Source organism: Canis aureus, chromosome 7 (genome assembly GCF_053574225.1).
Source record: "Canis aureus isolate CA01 chromosome 7, VMU_Caureus_v.1.0, whole genome shotgun sequence".
Lineage (NCBI taxonomy): Eukaryota > Metazoa > Chordata > Mammalia > Carnivora > Canidae > Canis > Canis aureus.
The window spans coordinates 64518303-64532983 of record NC_135617.1 but is presented as its reverse complement, the minus strand read 5'-3'; the positions used below and the strand labels follow the sequence as shown (position 1 = coordinate 64532983).

General features: G+C 48.2%; 1 long non-coding RNA gene across 4 annotated transcripts in view; it reads left to right on the top strand.

Annotated features, from left to right (window-relative positions):
* The window catches only part of LOC144317574 (uncharacterized), a 62335-nt gene that overhangs the window by 41040 nt on the left and 6614 nt on the right, over nt 1-14681 (top strand). For 2 of the 4 annotated variants that reach the window (XR_013383581.1, XR_013383583.1), the window contains one exon: nt 6717-6982. This is a non-coding gene — a long non-coding RNA (uncharacterized LOC144317574). Of the gene's footprint in view, nt 1-6716; nt 6983-8474; nt 8822-12177; nt 13943-14681 lie in introns of those variants that run through there. The other 2 variants (XR_013383584.1, XR_013383582.1) reach the window with 2 other exon arrangements.

Genomic DNA, 14681 nt, shown 5'->3' with positions numbered 1-14681 from the left:
GGCAGCCCTAGTGGCTCAGCGGTTTAGCGTCGCCTTCGGCCCAGGGTGTGATCCTGGAGACCCAGGATGGAGTCCCACATTGTGCTCTTTGTGTGGAGCCTGCTTCTCCCTCTACCTGTGTCTCTGCTTCTCTCTCTCTCATGAATAAATAAATACAATCTTTAAGAAAGAAAAAAGAAAAAGAAGAACAAATATGGAGGCATCACATTCCCCGATTTCAAACTATATTACAAATCTATTGTAATCAAAATAGGATGGTATTGGCATAAAAACAGACATACATATCAGTGGAAAAGAATAGAAGGCCCAGAAATAAATTCACACATAAATGGTCAATTAATTTACAACAAAGAAGTCAAGAATATACAATGGGGAAAGGACAATATCTTCAATAAATGTTGTTAGGAAAACTGGACAGCCACATGCAAACAACTGAAACTTGACCAGTATCCTATACCATGCACAAAAATTAACTCAAAATAGATTAAAACCTTGATCTGAAACCATAAAACTCCTAGAAGAAAACACAGGCAGTAAATTCCTTGACATCAGTCTTGGTGATGATTTATTGGAGTTGACACCAAAGCAGAGGCAACAAAAGCAAAAATAAACAAGTGGAATTACATCAAACTAAAAAGCTTCTACACAGTGAAGGAAACCATCAACAAAATGAAATGGCATGGCAACCTACTAAATGGGAGAAGATATGTGCAAATCTTATATCTGATAGAGCTAATATCAAAATATACAACGAACTCAAGACAATAACAAGAAAACAATCTGATTTGAAAATGAGCAGAGTATCCAAATAAACATTATTCTGAAAAAGACATGCATAGGACAAACAGGTGCAAGAGAAGGTGCTCAGCATCACTAATCAGGGAAATGCAAAATGACTATTACCAAAAAGACAAGAAATAATGAGTTGGAGAGGATGTGGAGAAAAGAGAACCTTTGTGCACTGTTGGTAGGAATGTAAATTGGTGCAATCACTATGAAAAACAGTGTGGAGTTTCTTCAAAAATAACAAATAGAATTACCATATGATCCAGCAATTCCACTTGTGGGTATTTTCTGAAGGAAATGAAAACCCTAGCTTGAAAAGATATGTGCACTCCCATGTTCATTGCAGCATTATTTGAAAAGGCAAGATATGGAAACAACCTAATTGTCCATAGTGAATGAATGGATGAAGTAAATGTAGACAGCTTGCTAGCTAGCTAGCTAGATGGCCAGATAGATAATAAGACATAATTCAGCCATAAAAAAGAAGGAAGTGTTGCCATTTGTGACAACATAAACGGATTTTGAGGGCATTATGCTAAATGAAATAAGTTAGACATAGAAGAAAATGTGTGATCTCACTTATATGTGGAATCTAAAACAAAAATAAAAATATTGGCTCATAGATGCAGAGAACCGACTGATGGTTGCCAGAGGTAGGGGTGGGGTGTGGGGGGCAAAATGAATAAAGGGGGCTCAGAAGAGACAAACTTCCAGTCATAAAATAAATCGGCCCTGGAGATGTAGTATACAGCATAGTGACTATAGCTAATAATACTATACTGCATATTTGAAATTTGCTAAGAGAGTAAATCTTAAAAGTTTTCATCACATGAAAAAAAAGTCTGTAATTTTATGGTGACAGATGTTAAGTAGATTTATTGTGGTGATCATTTTGCAATATATACAAACATTGAGTCATTATATTCACACCTGAAACATATATAATGTATGTCAGTTATACCTCAATAAAAACCCAGCAATTTAGGCACGTGTTAAAATTCAGAAAATTGTACACCAAAAAAAAAAGTATTACTGTATTTAAATTTTTTAAAAAAATGATCAGTAAAGTTCTTAAATTAAAAACAAATGCTGAAAAAAATAAATGAATAAAAATTAAAAAAAATAAAAACAAACGCTGGAATCTCAAAAAGGAGAAGGGGTCCCACTCAGAGCAAAGCTAAGAGGAAGCCAGGTCTCCAGCCCAGGGGATTCTAAGGCCATTGCAGGAAGTGTCAGGAGGAGCTGCTCAGTCTGTGTGAGGGAGGGGGGCTAAGGGAAGGGAAAAAGACCATCAGGCCTGTTCCAGACACTATGAACTTGGGGAGACCTCAGGCTATCCAGGTGGAAGCGTGCACAGGTGGTGGAAATGGTGTCTCTGAGAAAGACAAGAGGGAGTGAGAGGCTGGAGGGTGCGGGTCGTATGAGTGGACTTTCCACCAAGATGACCCAGCTGTGTGACTTTGGCGAGTTCCTGAGCCTCTCTGAACCTCAGTTTCATCTGGGAGATTGGGATAATGTTGGCACTTGCCTCATGTGAAGACTCAACAAGAGAAAGCCAGTAAAGCATCTGAGCCCAAGGCTGGCATGTGACAAGGGCGGGACGTGGGAGCTAGAACAGTTATCATCCAGACAGCGATGGGGACCTAACTCATGGAACCATGAGGGGCCTCAAGACCCACTTTGGGACCACTGAGGACACGCACAGGTGGACATCGCAGGAGTGAACAGAGCCGGCTGGAGACACCGAAGAAGACGGGCTGTCCTGGGGACAGGAGTAGGACAGGGAGCTAAAAGAGGCTGGTATTAGTTGGTGACCACAAACCGGGTGGCTTAAAGCAACAGAAATGCTGTCTCAGTTCTGGAGGCCAGGAGGCCGAGATAAGGTGCCCGCGGGGTTGGTTCCTCTGGAGGGAGAATCTGTCTGTCCATGCCTCGCTCCTGGCTTCCGGGGCTCTGGGCCGCTGCTGCAACAAGTACCCGAAAATGTAGAAGTAGCTTTGGAATCGGGCAGTAGGTAGGAGCTGGAGGTCGCAGGGAAATGAGGCTGGAAACCTGGAGGCAGGGCGACCCTTGCTCTACAGATCGCAGGGCTGGGGAGAATAAATGCAATGGCCCCTGGGCATCTGGAGTGCAGTGGCCGTGAGGGTCCTGGCGTCCCATTGCGGCATTCTGCCAAAGGGTCAGTGTGACACTCAAAGGGGGGGTGGGGCGGGCTGGAGGGACAGGGGTATAAGATGAGGTTTTATAGATTTTTTTTAAAAAAAGATTTTATTTATTTATTTATTTGATAGAGAGAGAGCAAGCATGAGCAGGGGAGTAGCAGAGGGAGAGGGAGAAGCAGACTCCCCGTTGAGCAGGGAGCTTGATTGGAGGCTTGGTCCCAGGACTCCAGGATCATGACCTGGGCTGAAGGTTGGGGCTTAACCTACTGAGCCACCCAGGTACCCCCAGATGGGTTTGTTAAAGGCAAGGTTTGAGGGATCCTAGGGCCTGTCTCTGCAGGCACCCCAGCTGAGTTCCTCCTTCCTGCTTTCCTTTTCACCTTATCTCCTGCAAACTTCCCAGCATTGCTTCCAACCCTGCCCCTTTCTTTATTTTTTTTTAAGATTTTTATTTGTTTATTTGACAGAGAGAGAGAGAGAGAACATGAGCACAAGTAGGGGAGTGGCAGGGAGAGGGAGAGGGAGAAGCAGGCTCCCCACTGAGCAGGGAGCCCGATGCAGGACCCTGGGATCATGACCTGAGCTGAAGGCAGATGAGGAACCGACTGAGCCACCCAGGCGCCCTCACCCTGCCCCTTTCTGCGCCCGTCTTGACATTGACTCCTGTTTCAGATCCCGGGTACCTGCCCCGGGCTTTATGCAGGCCTCACCACGGGGCCTGAGGCTGCTAGCGGGACGGAGCCTGTTAGTCTCAACTTATAAATGAGGATGTGGAGGCCCAGAGAGGTTATCGGATTTATCCAGGACACACATCATGATGAAGGCAGAAGTGTTGAAGCTTCAGCCCGGAGCTGGGTTCACCACACCACGAGGCTTTGGTTTCTGGAGGTTGCCGTGCTGAGACGCTAGACCCGAGGGAGAAAATGAAGCCAGAGGCAGAGTCACCTTGGGGTTCCGGGTCCTGATCCCTCCCCAGGCGCTCGGAGCATCCCAGAGGGACAGAAGCATCAGCGTTGCTGCCGGAGTGACCACAAGGGGGCAGTAGCGCCCGCGTGATGGTCTGCAGGCCCTCTGGAGCTCGAGGTCCGCTTGAGTGGGGAGCGGCTGCTTCCCCAAGTTCTCAGAGCTGGGGCGGGGGGCGGGGGGCGGGGGCAGGACCGGTCCCAGAGGCCCCTCCTCCACCGAGAGACTCCTCACCTTCCGGGGTGCGTACATTTGACTCAGACTGGTCGCTCCAGCGTTTCCTGAGCTGGGGCTGGTTTTGATGCTGGAAGAGTCCCCCCCATTTCCCACCACGAACACACACAGGAGGCCCTCACTCCGGCCTCCCTGGGGACTGAGTTAAGATGAAGTCCACATGGGCCACCTCTTCTGCTGGTCCCTGGGCACCGTGGGCAGAGCGGGTCCGCTCCACCCCTTCCTGCTCCCTCCTTCTCTCCCCTTCCTGGGGATCTTAGCATTCTGAGAGATCAGGCCCTCCAGGGGTTCTCAAAGTGGACGCAAAGGGGCTGACTGGATCCAGGGAATCTGAGGAGGGGGAGAGTAGGAGGGGGCAAACTGGAGTCTAGCGGCTCCCTTCAGAGACTTTCTAGTATCAGCTCTTTTGTACTTTGGGCATTGAGATTTCTTTTGAAGAAAGGGCACCACCACTGAGGGGGGCCGAGAAGTCTTGGTAAATCACTACATTAGCCGATTCTCCTTTTGTTGGAAACACTGAGACCCAAGAGCAGAGACACTTGCGTGAACACACGTCAAGAGGAGCAGCGTCAATCCTGAAACCCAGCATCATCTCCTGGCCTCCAGGGCCACCCCGGTCTGCACTGGGCATATGGGGTATGTGAGCGGGGAGAGGAGCAGAGGAAACTCCTATAACAGTTAGAAACAGGACAGAAGAGTCCAGAAGTCCATGAAACCACACCAGTTGAGAATCTGTCACTCACTCAACAAGTATTAGTTGAGCACCTACTATGTGCCAGGCACAGTGAACAAACACAATAGCGAACAAAATAAAGATCCCAGCCTTCAAGAAGCGTAAGTTCTAGTGGGAGTTCTGTTTGTTCTGTGACAAAGCAAAAATGGCAAGACAGGATAAAAAACTCACCTCTCCTTTGTCCAGTTTTATAGTTGCTGTGCCCGTATGCCGCCCTTGTCATGATTTGGTGTCTATTTTCTTAGAACTCCTCAGCCATCTCTTCTGTCCCTTTCCTGGATCCGTCCTCTCTTCCTCCTCCAAGGAGGCATCATGACAGGCAAGAAGGGGCCTCCCCTTCTGGATCCATGCAGGGCCGACGGATGCTCACTGAGAGGGCCATTGTGTGCATGGCCAGGCAGAGGCCCCCAGAAGTGCTGCTGTGCCAAGCCTGGAGCAGGCTGCCCCTGGGCCCTTCACTGGCTCCCATGAGTTGGGTTTACTGACACTCCCGGAGAAGGCCCGCTCTGTCAGGGATGGCCATGCCCATGCCCATGGTGGTCGCAGATCTCAGACTCAACCCTCCACACCCCCACAGCGGAGAGAGGGAAAAAGCAAAAGAATAGGACGGAGAGGCAGGATTTAGTTGGCAGCCCTGGGGAGAGTCCCAGCTCTAAAACCCACCCAAGTCATCTCCCTTAAAGAAGACATTCAGGCTGGGTCTCCCAAACTCCACCCAGAAACAGAGTGCATTTATTTCCTACGTGTTTCTACAGACGTTTCTGAAGACTCAAGGCAAGTGTACCAGTCACACAACTCATGGTACACACACACACACTGCTTGCGGTTCTTCATTCCTGGGAAGATCAGCTTCTGAGGGAGCCCTGGTCAGAGCAGAAAGGAACAGTCCTTCCCCAGGGAGCCTCAGTCTGAGGGGGAGACACAGTCTTGTCTTCAGGGAGCTTCTTCCCGAAGAGGGAAGACGCAGCCTCGCTGAGGGAAGAGATCTAGTTTAAGGGGAGAGACACACCTTTCTGATCTCTATGGGTCTCTGAGGGTGTCCTTCTGTCTTCCTGCCACCGTCTTGCCTCTATTTCTTTCTGTCTCTCTGCTTCGTTCTCTTCCTCGTGTGTGCGCACATGCAGAAACACATTCATGCACACATCCGCATGCAGACATTCAGAAGAAGACTTAAAAACACTCAAGACCCAATCTCAATAAACGCATAACACAGTCCAAACTCCAAGAACCCTGGAGATCCCAACTCAGGGATGCGTCAAGTAAGATCTTGAAGTTGAGCTGCTCGGGGTGAGGTTCAAGAGCTCACCTGAACTCCAGGGACTTGAATCCAATGGGCCCTCTGAGGCTCTGAGTGTGACTGTCCTCTCCAGCAGCTGTGTCCTCTGTGGCCACTGGGTTGGGGTGTGAGCTTCACCACCTTGGAGCTGCTTCCTCCCGGCCTTGCTGTCCTAATACATCATCTGGCTGCTAAGGAAGCCAGACGTGGAAGGATGAGGAGCACAGTGGCTGAAGACATCTCAGGGGCAGGATGGGAGGGGAGCAGTGGAGCTGACCACAAGCTGTCCAAGCTCCCCATGAGGCCAGGCCAAGAGGCAGAGAATTCCTGCTACACACACACACACATACACACACATACACACCTGTCTTGACTTTAGAGCCCAAAGTGGAGATATCCCAGGCCTTGACATCTTCCAGAGATGTGATCCATTGCACTTGTTTGGGGCTCTGGGCTGGGACCAGGGGTGGACAGGAGGGGATCCCAAATGGGGTTCAATTCCGATAATGTTTAGAAAATATCCTTCTGTCACTTGCATGACGCTAGTCACTTTCTGTTCCAGGAGAAAAGCCACTCCAATTCATTTCATCAACTGGAGTCTGAACCCTGAAGTAACTCTGTCCAAATGGCAGCTGGAGGGAAGGAAGTTATGATGTTCCACAAAGTCGAGGGACACAGAGAAGCTGTGAAGTCAGCCTTTCTCGCACTCTTTAAACTCAGGACCAGTTGCCTTCCTCGCAGCTCGATCAGGCTGGAGGCAGAGGAGTGAAGAATTGACCTCTCTGACTGCAGAAGGACCAGTGGCCAGATCACCCATCTCCCAGACAGGTTGGGAGATGGGGAGCTCACTCTCTTTCGAAGCTGTCTTTGCTTTTACTAGATGTCTCTAGCGAGGGAAGAATGGGGTATGAGTTGAGAAGCTGCTGGATCCCCTGCCCTCAACCTGGTCACAGCAGGCCCTGGCAGAGAAGATGGGGTGCTGGAGCTCACGTGCCATTGTACACGGGAGTCCCAGAGCCTTCCTTGGCTGTATCTGGGAACTCCTACCCAGAAGACAGGTTTCACAGATGGGATCTTGCTCTCAAGTGGCCCCATTGTGCTCTTGGGTGGCGCCAGGGAGGTGGGGGTGGTGAGGTGAGAAGGCTGCATTCTGAGCCACACAGTGTGATGAAGGTACATCTGGCCTCAGCACCGGCTGGTCCCATCAACAGGCCTGGCATGGCGCCCCCTGCCTTGGCACTCCCCACCCGGATTATGGTCCAGTCAGACTTCCTGTGCAGGTCTAGCCAGTCCTGAGCCCTGCGGGGGGCACTGGGGGAGTGTAAGCCCTAGGGCTACTGCCTGATGGACAAACAAGATGTTTATTCAGCCAAGGTGAACAGGGAGGTGCAGGGATGAAGCAGCCGGTGCCTCAGCCCTTCCTTCCTGCTGCCTTCCCCTCAAGCACACTCAGAGCACTAGGGACAGAGGCCCAGGCATTCGCACTCAGAGGTCAATTCCAAAGGATCCATGGATAAACCTTATAGACAGACAGATAGACACACACGCACATACGTACACCCGTGGACAAGGTTATACTCCCGTTTCTGATATAACCTTCCTAAACATACACGTACACACGGACATAGACACATACACACACACAGTCTTTCTGTTTTAAAGGGGTGGCTCGGGTCCAAGGGTGTCACCGCAGCCACCAATGCCAAGATGGAGGAAAGCTGGCCCAGAAAGGGAAGGAGGTGGTAACTGGCAGCAGGGACAGGGCATGCAGGGGGCAGTTGCCAGGTGTGTGGTGTGGCGCCTCTGGAGTAAACAGACTAGGCCTTGCTTGATCTTGGATGCTGTCCTGGAAGGCTGAAAGGACAAAGGACCTGCCTCTCTCCACTAAGGATCCCTGCACGGACAGAGCAGGACAGATGGAGGGACTCTGAGGCCCCCTTGGGTCTTGTTCCTCAGAGTATAATTCATAGCAACATGACATGGGAGCTTCTCAGAAATGCAGAGTCTTGGGTCCAACCCAGACCCATGGATCATCCTTGAGCCCCAGATGAGAGTTTCCCCGTGAACAAGGCACAGATGACAATGTCATCTCAGCAGACTTCACTAGAGTCTGAAGGCACCTTGTGAAGTCGGCCCAGCCATTTCCCAGCCTCCAGGTCGAGGCTACGTGTCTGGCTTCCCGGATGGGTTCATTCATTCATCTCCCACGTGTTTATTGCAGCACCATGCTTGGCATGGGTAATAAGCAAAAACCAGACACGGTCCCTGCTCTCAGGGAGTTCTCGGGCTAGTGGGACTGACAGATAAGGCTTTCTTGCAGGGTCACTTGAGCTGCATTTGAAGAGGTTACTTTGGTGAAAAGGGGAGAGAAGCATATTCCAGGCAGAGGGAACAGCATGAGGAAAGGCCCTGAGGCAAGTGTGAGGAACTAAGATCACTGTGGCTGGAGGGCAGAAAGGGGGGCAAGACCACTGTATCGGGTGACAGTGGGTATAAAAGTCTCTGGGGAGCTAGAGTTCCCTGGTGCCTTCCATACCCTTTGATTCATAATAGGCTTCAGAGAATCCCAGAATGCCAGAAATGGAAAGAACTTTGGGCTTCATCCATGCCAATGCTTTGAACCTGGCCTCAAGCCTCAGCTCCATCATGAATGAACTATAACTGTGACCTTGGGTCGAGAATTTTTCATTTGAAAGGTGCAAGAAGTGACACCTACTTTGCCTGGGCTGGGAGTAGCTCGCGTTAAGACTTTAATGAGGAGTTATTTTTTTTTTTTTTTTTTTTTTTATTTATTTATGATAGTCACAGAGAGAGAAAGAGAGGCAGAGACACAGGCAGAGGGAGAAGCAGGCTCCATGCACCAGGAGCCCGATGTGGGATTCGATCCCGGGTCTCCAGGATCACGCCCTGAGCCAAAGGCAGGCGCCAAACCGCTGCGCCACCCAGGGATCCCTTTAATGAGGAGTTAATTTAGCTGGGACACATTAAGGCTGCTATTAAAAAGAGACCCCCAGGGGCGTCTTGCTGGCTCAGCCTATTAACCATCTGACTCTTGGTTTTGGCCCAGGTCATGTTCTCCCATACAGAGATTGAGACGCAGGTCTGGCTCCTGCTCAGCAGAGAGCCTGCTTCCCCCTCACCCTCTGCTCCTCCCCCCACCCATGCTTGCTCTCTCTCTCTTTCTCAAATAAATAAGTAAATCTTTAAAAAAAGAGAGAGAGAGAGACCCCCAAATATAGAGACTTAAACAGGAAATAATTTCTTTTCTCTCTCGTGTCAAAGTCTGAGTAGATGGTACAGTTAGGAGGGCAGCTCCGGGTGTCTTCTACCTTTTTGCTCTCCCATCCTCAACACGTAGCTTCATATGATCCGAAATGGAGGCAGCAGCTCCTGCCATCACATTTAGGCCCTCCTTCCTTTTAGAGGTGCAATCTAGATGTTGTGCCCAGCCCTTCTGCTCATGTCTCATTGGGTAGAACTTAGTCCTGTGGCCACACCTAGCCGAGAGGGAGTCTGGGAAATGAAGTCTGCAGCTGGGCAGTGTGCACCTAGCTGAAAATTTTATTACATGTGAAAGTGGGAGAATGGGTATTGAGGGGCCACAGAGGGTGACACAGAATCTGAAGGTAGAGCTGGAGTCAGGGCACCCAACTAGGCGTCCCTAGGATTCTCCTCTTGGCTTTGAGCTGCCCTGGTCCCCTTCACTGAGCTCATCAGGGCTGGGTTCTGGCCAGCCCCACAATCTGCTCCCATTCCTACCAACTTCAGGAAGTTGACGCAGCCTGTGGAGGCTCTGGTAGTGTAGGGTTACAGTCATGAGAGGTGGCCTGCCCCGCACCCCCCATGACACCACACACTGGGTTGTAGGAGGGTTTGTGGTAGGCTGGTAGGACAGGCTCAGGAGGAAGTAGGTTTCCACTGCTCACAGTTGTCAAAGGCTACTCCTTCTGTCCTCAGAGTGGTGGGAGAGGCCAGTGGGGTGGGGAGTGGGCTGGCTGTGTTGTCATCACCTGCTCCTGAGCCAGGACCAGGGCTGGTCCCACAGCCAGGTAAACAGCTGGCAGCAGCAGCTGGGGTGGACAAGGAGCACTTTCCCACCAGATTGTCTGACTCTGAGAAGGCCAAAACCAACACCAGGGGTTCCTGGGGCTGCGTCCCACCCACAGTCTGGGCTACTCATCACAGCTGGCTGCTGGCAGTGGCTCCCCTTCTGGGCCTCTGCTCTCCCCTCTTGTTTTCTCTGAGAGGAACTGGGGAGAGTGTATGAAGTAGGGGTTGGGGGGGGGATCAGGGTTTCTCAACCTTGGCGCTGTGATATTTTGGGGCTGGATAGTTCTTTGTCGTGAGGTCTGTCCTGTGCATTGAACGATGTTTGGCAACATTCCTGGTCTCTCTCCACTAGGTATCAGTAGCACCAAGCACCTCCCCAGTTGCCAGATGTTTCCTGGGGGAGCAGAGGAAATTAACCCTGGGTGAGAACCACTGGAATAGATTGAAAATATCCTGATTTTCTGAAGGAAGAAGTCAGGGATGGATGGAGAAAAAGAGGGGAGAGAGAACGGGGGAACACGGTAAAGAGAGAAACAGGTGGGAGGGAAAAAAGAAAGAAGAAGAGATAGTGAGAGTGAGAAAATGAGATAAAAAGAGAAAAAATAACTAAAAGGAGGGAGAGAACGAAGCAGGTATAGAAGGCCAAAGGGAGGACCAGGCCCTGGAAGGCAGAGGAGGACAAGCAAGCCCCAAGAATTGTGTAGGAGTCTGGGGACATAAGGGGGCCATGCAGGAACTGGCTTGGGACAGAGGGACCATCCCAGAACTCTAGTGTCAGTCAAAATCAAGGTCCTGGAGCCCCACTCCCCAGGTGCTGGGTCGCAGAGCAGAGCTTCTAAGGGTCAAGCTTCTCCCGGGTCTGTGGCTGCTGCTTTCTTAGTGGGGTTGGAATTTGGATGTGGGATCTCTAAGCCTCAGGTTTCACCTGCAGAGAATGGGCCATCAGTGGAGAGAAAGCATGGAGGATGCCCACTTTTTTTTATGTCCAAGATGATCAGAAGAAGGCATCGCCCACAAGGACAAAAGGAAAGGAGTTGGCCTGTAGGCAGCAAAATTCTGGAAGCTGACAAAGGATGGACAGGTTACTTAGCCTCGGAGAAGCTGCCGGGTAACTGCCTGGGGTGGGGGGATGAAGGATGGGCAGGCTGGCAACAAGAAGCAGGCTGCCTTGAATGGCTCAGCATTTGGCAACAGGAGATCCCTCTGAAAAGGGGGGTGCAGGTGAGGCTGAAGAGGACTGGTTGGAATGGAAGTGGGTAAAGGAGGAGTGATAGCCCCAGGCCACCTCTCGCTTTGTCTTCTTCTTCTTCTTTTTTTTTTTTTCCGAGATTTTATTTATTTATTCCAGAGAGAGTGAGCTAGAGGGCAGGAGCAGGGTGGGGGGCGGCAGAGGGAGAGGGAGAAGCAGGCTCTCCACTGAGCAGGGAGCCTGACGCAGGGCTCGATCTCAGGACCCTGGGATCACGACCTGAGCCACCCAGGCGCCCCATCCTCCTCTGTCTTCTTGCATGGCTGGACACTGCCTTCCCCACCTTAGCAGAAAGTGCTTGCAAGAAAGGGCTTGCTTACTAGCAGAGAAGTTTACACAGCTGAAGCAGGGAATTAAGTGCCACTCTGAACATGGAACACTAAGTTCCCTGAAGCCCTTCTCCACGCCACATCGGAATATTAAAAACAGGTGTACATATCCTGGCACATTCTGGGGATTCTCTTTAGGGATAGTGGCCCGAGAGAAAAACCCTACATTGAGGAGGGTTCTCAGTGAAAAGGTCAGCTTGCCACCAAGTGCACGAGGCAGAAGCCCTGCTCCTATGATCAGAGACTCAGTCTTAACGATGAATAGACAGCCAGGAGTCACTGGGTAATGGAAAAGAGGCATCACTATGAAAACGGAAACCAAAGTAAGCAAATAAGAAAAAAACATAAGTCTGAGATGATGCAGAAAGCAGAATCTTTTTTTTTGTCTCTTACAGATAATACTCTCAGAGATAAGAAAAATGCTGTAACCTTTGAAACAAGAATAGGACACTATAAAAAAGGAACATTCATGAATAAAAAATAGCTCTTGAAAATTAAAAATATGATAGCAACCTATTTGCATCCTTGCTAAAAACATTTAACCTGAATCTCACCATAATCTTACTTCTAGTCTCCAGTAAATACAGAGAGTGGAGGGATGATTTGAATGACATCGTGAGGAAACAGACAAATCCAGAATGTTGGGTACTCTGTAAGACAGCTCACCGAGACTCTTAAAATAATGTCAATGCTGTAAGAGAAACAGATAAAGAAACTATCATGGATTTTAAAAAGACTAAGGAGCCCTACAGCTGAATAAAACTAGATAGGATCTCAGTTAAAATAGACCAGCTATAAAAGAAAATGTGGACACAATTGGGATCTGGACAAGATATTAAAGATATTATGGGATTATTAATTATGTTAGGGATGTTAATGGTGGTGTGATTCTGTAGCAGAACATTTTTTATTTTAGGATATGCAGCCTAAAGTATTTAAAAATCAAGTGAGGGGACAACTGGATGGCTCAGCGGTTGAGCATCTGCCTTTGGCTCAGAGCGGGATCCTGGAGTCCCGGGATCGAGTCCCACATCAGGCTCCCTGCATGGAGCCTGCTTCTCCCTCTGCCTATGTCTCTGCCTCTCTCTGTGTCTCTCATGAATAAAAAAATGAAATCAAAATAAAATAAAATAAAATAAAATAAAATAAAATAAAATAAAATAAAATAAAATAATAAATAAATAAAAATCAAGTGTAAGGGCACCTGGATGGCTCAGTTGGTTGAATATCTTGCTCTTGGTTTCAGTTCAGGTAGTGATCTTGAGTTTGTGGGATGGAGCCCTGCATTGGGCTCCACGCTCAGGAGGTTGTCTGCTGAGATTCTCTCCCTCTCCCCTTCCCCCCTCCCCCTCTTCCCACTCCCCTGCTCACTCCCTCTCTCTCTCTTTCTTTCTCTCTCAAATAAATAAATAAATAAATAAATAAATAAATCTTTTTAAAAATGTTAAAAATCAAGTGTAATATGACCTACAAATTCCTTCCAGATGGCTCTACCATAATCGATAGTTCATATATAAATACATAATAACAATATTCAATCTAGTCCTGTGCTGTCTAATACAGTAACTACTAGCCACCTAAGCACTTGACATCATCTGAATTGAGATATGCTGTGATCATAAAGTACACACTGGATTTCAAAGTCTTAGTACAAAAAAAGAGAATGTAAATTTATCATAATAATATTTTAATAAATATTTATTAAAATATATTTTGAAATAAAATATCAAAGTTAATTTCACATGTTCCTTTTTACCTTCTTAATGTAGCTAGTAGGGTTATTTTTATTTTCTTTTAAAATATTTTATCTATTTGAGAGAGAGTGTGAAGGGAGAAAGCACAAGCAGTGGGGAGGGGCAGAGGGAGAAGCAGACTCCCCGCTGAGCAGGGAGCCTGATGGAGGGCTCAATCCCAGGACCCCGGGACCATGACATGAAGTAAAGGCAGATGCTTAACCATCTGAGCCACCCAGGGGCCCACTGCTAGAAGGTTTAAAATTACCTACATGGCTCACATTATATTTCTATTAAATAGCACTGACCTAAATGTCAGGAAAAGAATGTTAACTATATTATTTTTTTCAACTCTTCTGCATATTTGCAATCCCGGGGTCCTGGGATCAAGTCCCACATCAGGCTCCCTACAAGGAGCCTGCTTCTCCCCCTGCCTGTGTCTCTGCCTCTCTCTCTCTGTATCTCTCACGAATAAATACATATTTAAAAAAATAAAGTAGAAGACTTTCTTTTTAATCAATAAGAGTATTGATGATAAAGTTAGGAAAATCCTCTTGAAAATAGGATAAGAAGACAAAATAAAGATTAAAAGATCAGAGAACCAGCCCCAGAATCCTAACTGAAAATATACATAACATAATAAGCAGAAAGGAGCCAAGTGGCATGAGTTTCTAGATCAAAGGGGAACCTGACAGCTAAGCAGTGAACTCAAGAATATACAGACTTGGGGCACACAGGTGGCTCAGTGGTTGAGCATCTGCCTTTTGCTCAGGTCGTGATCCTGGGGTCCTGGGATCGAGTCCCGTATTGGGCTCCCTGCAGGAAGCCTGCTTCTTCCTCTGCCTATGTCTCTCATGAATAAATAAATAAAATCTTAAAAAAAAAAAAAGGAATATACAGACCAGGGCATCCATAGCTAAAGAGTTCACAAAAAGTTCCCAGGGTGAAAAGATAACACCAACACAGGTCACATACAAAGGTCCTGGAGTTAGAATTTCACTGAGCTTCTCTTCAACCACACAGGAAGCTGGAAAACAAAGGGAAAAAAAAACCACTTGAAATTCTGAAGGAAACAATTTCCAACCTAGGATTAGATACCCAGCCCAGCTATCAATCAAGCTGGAGGTAGAATAAAGATCTTTTTAGACATACAAGATCTCAAATAT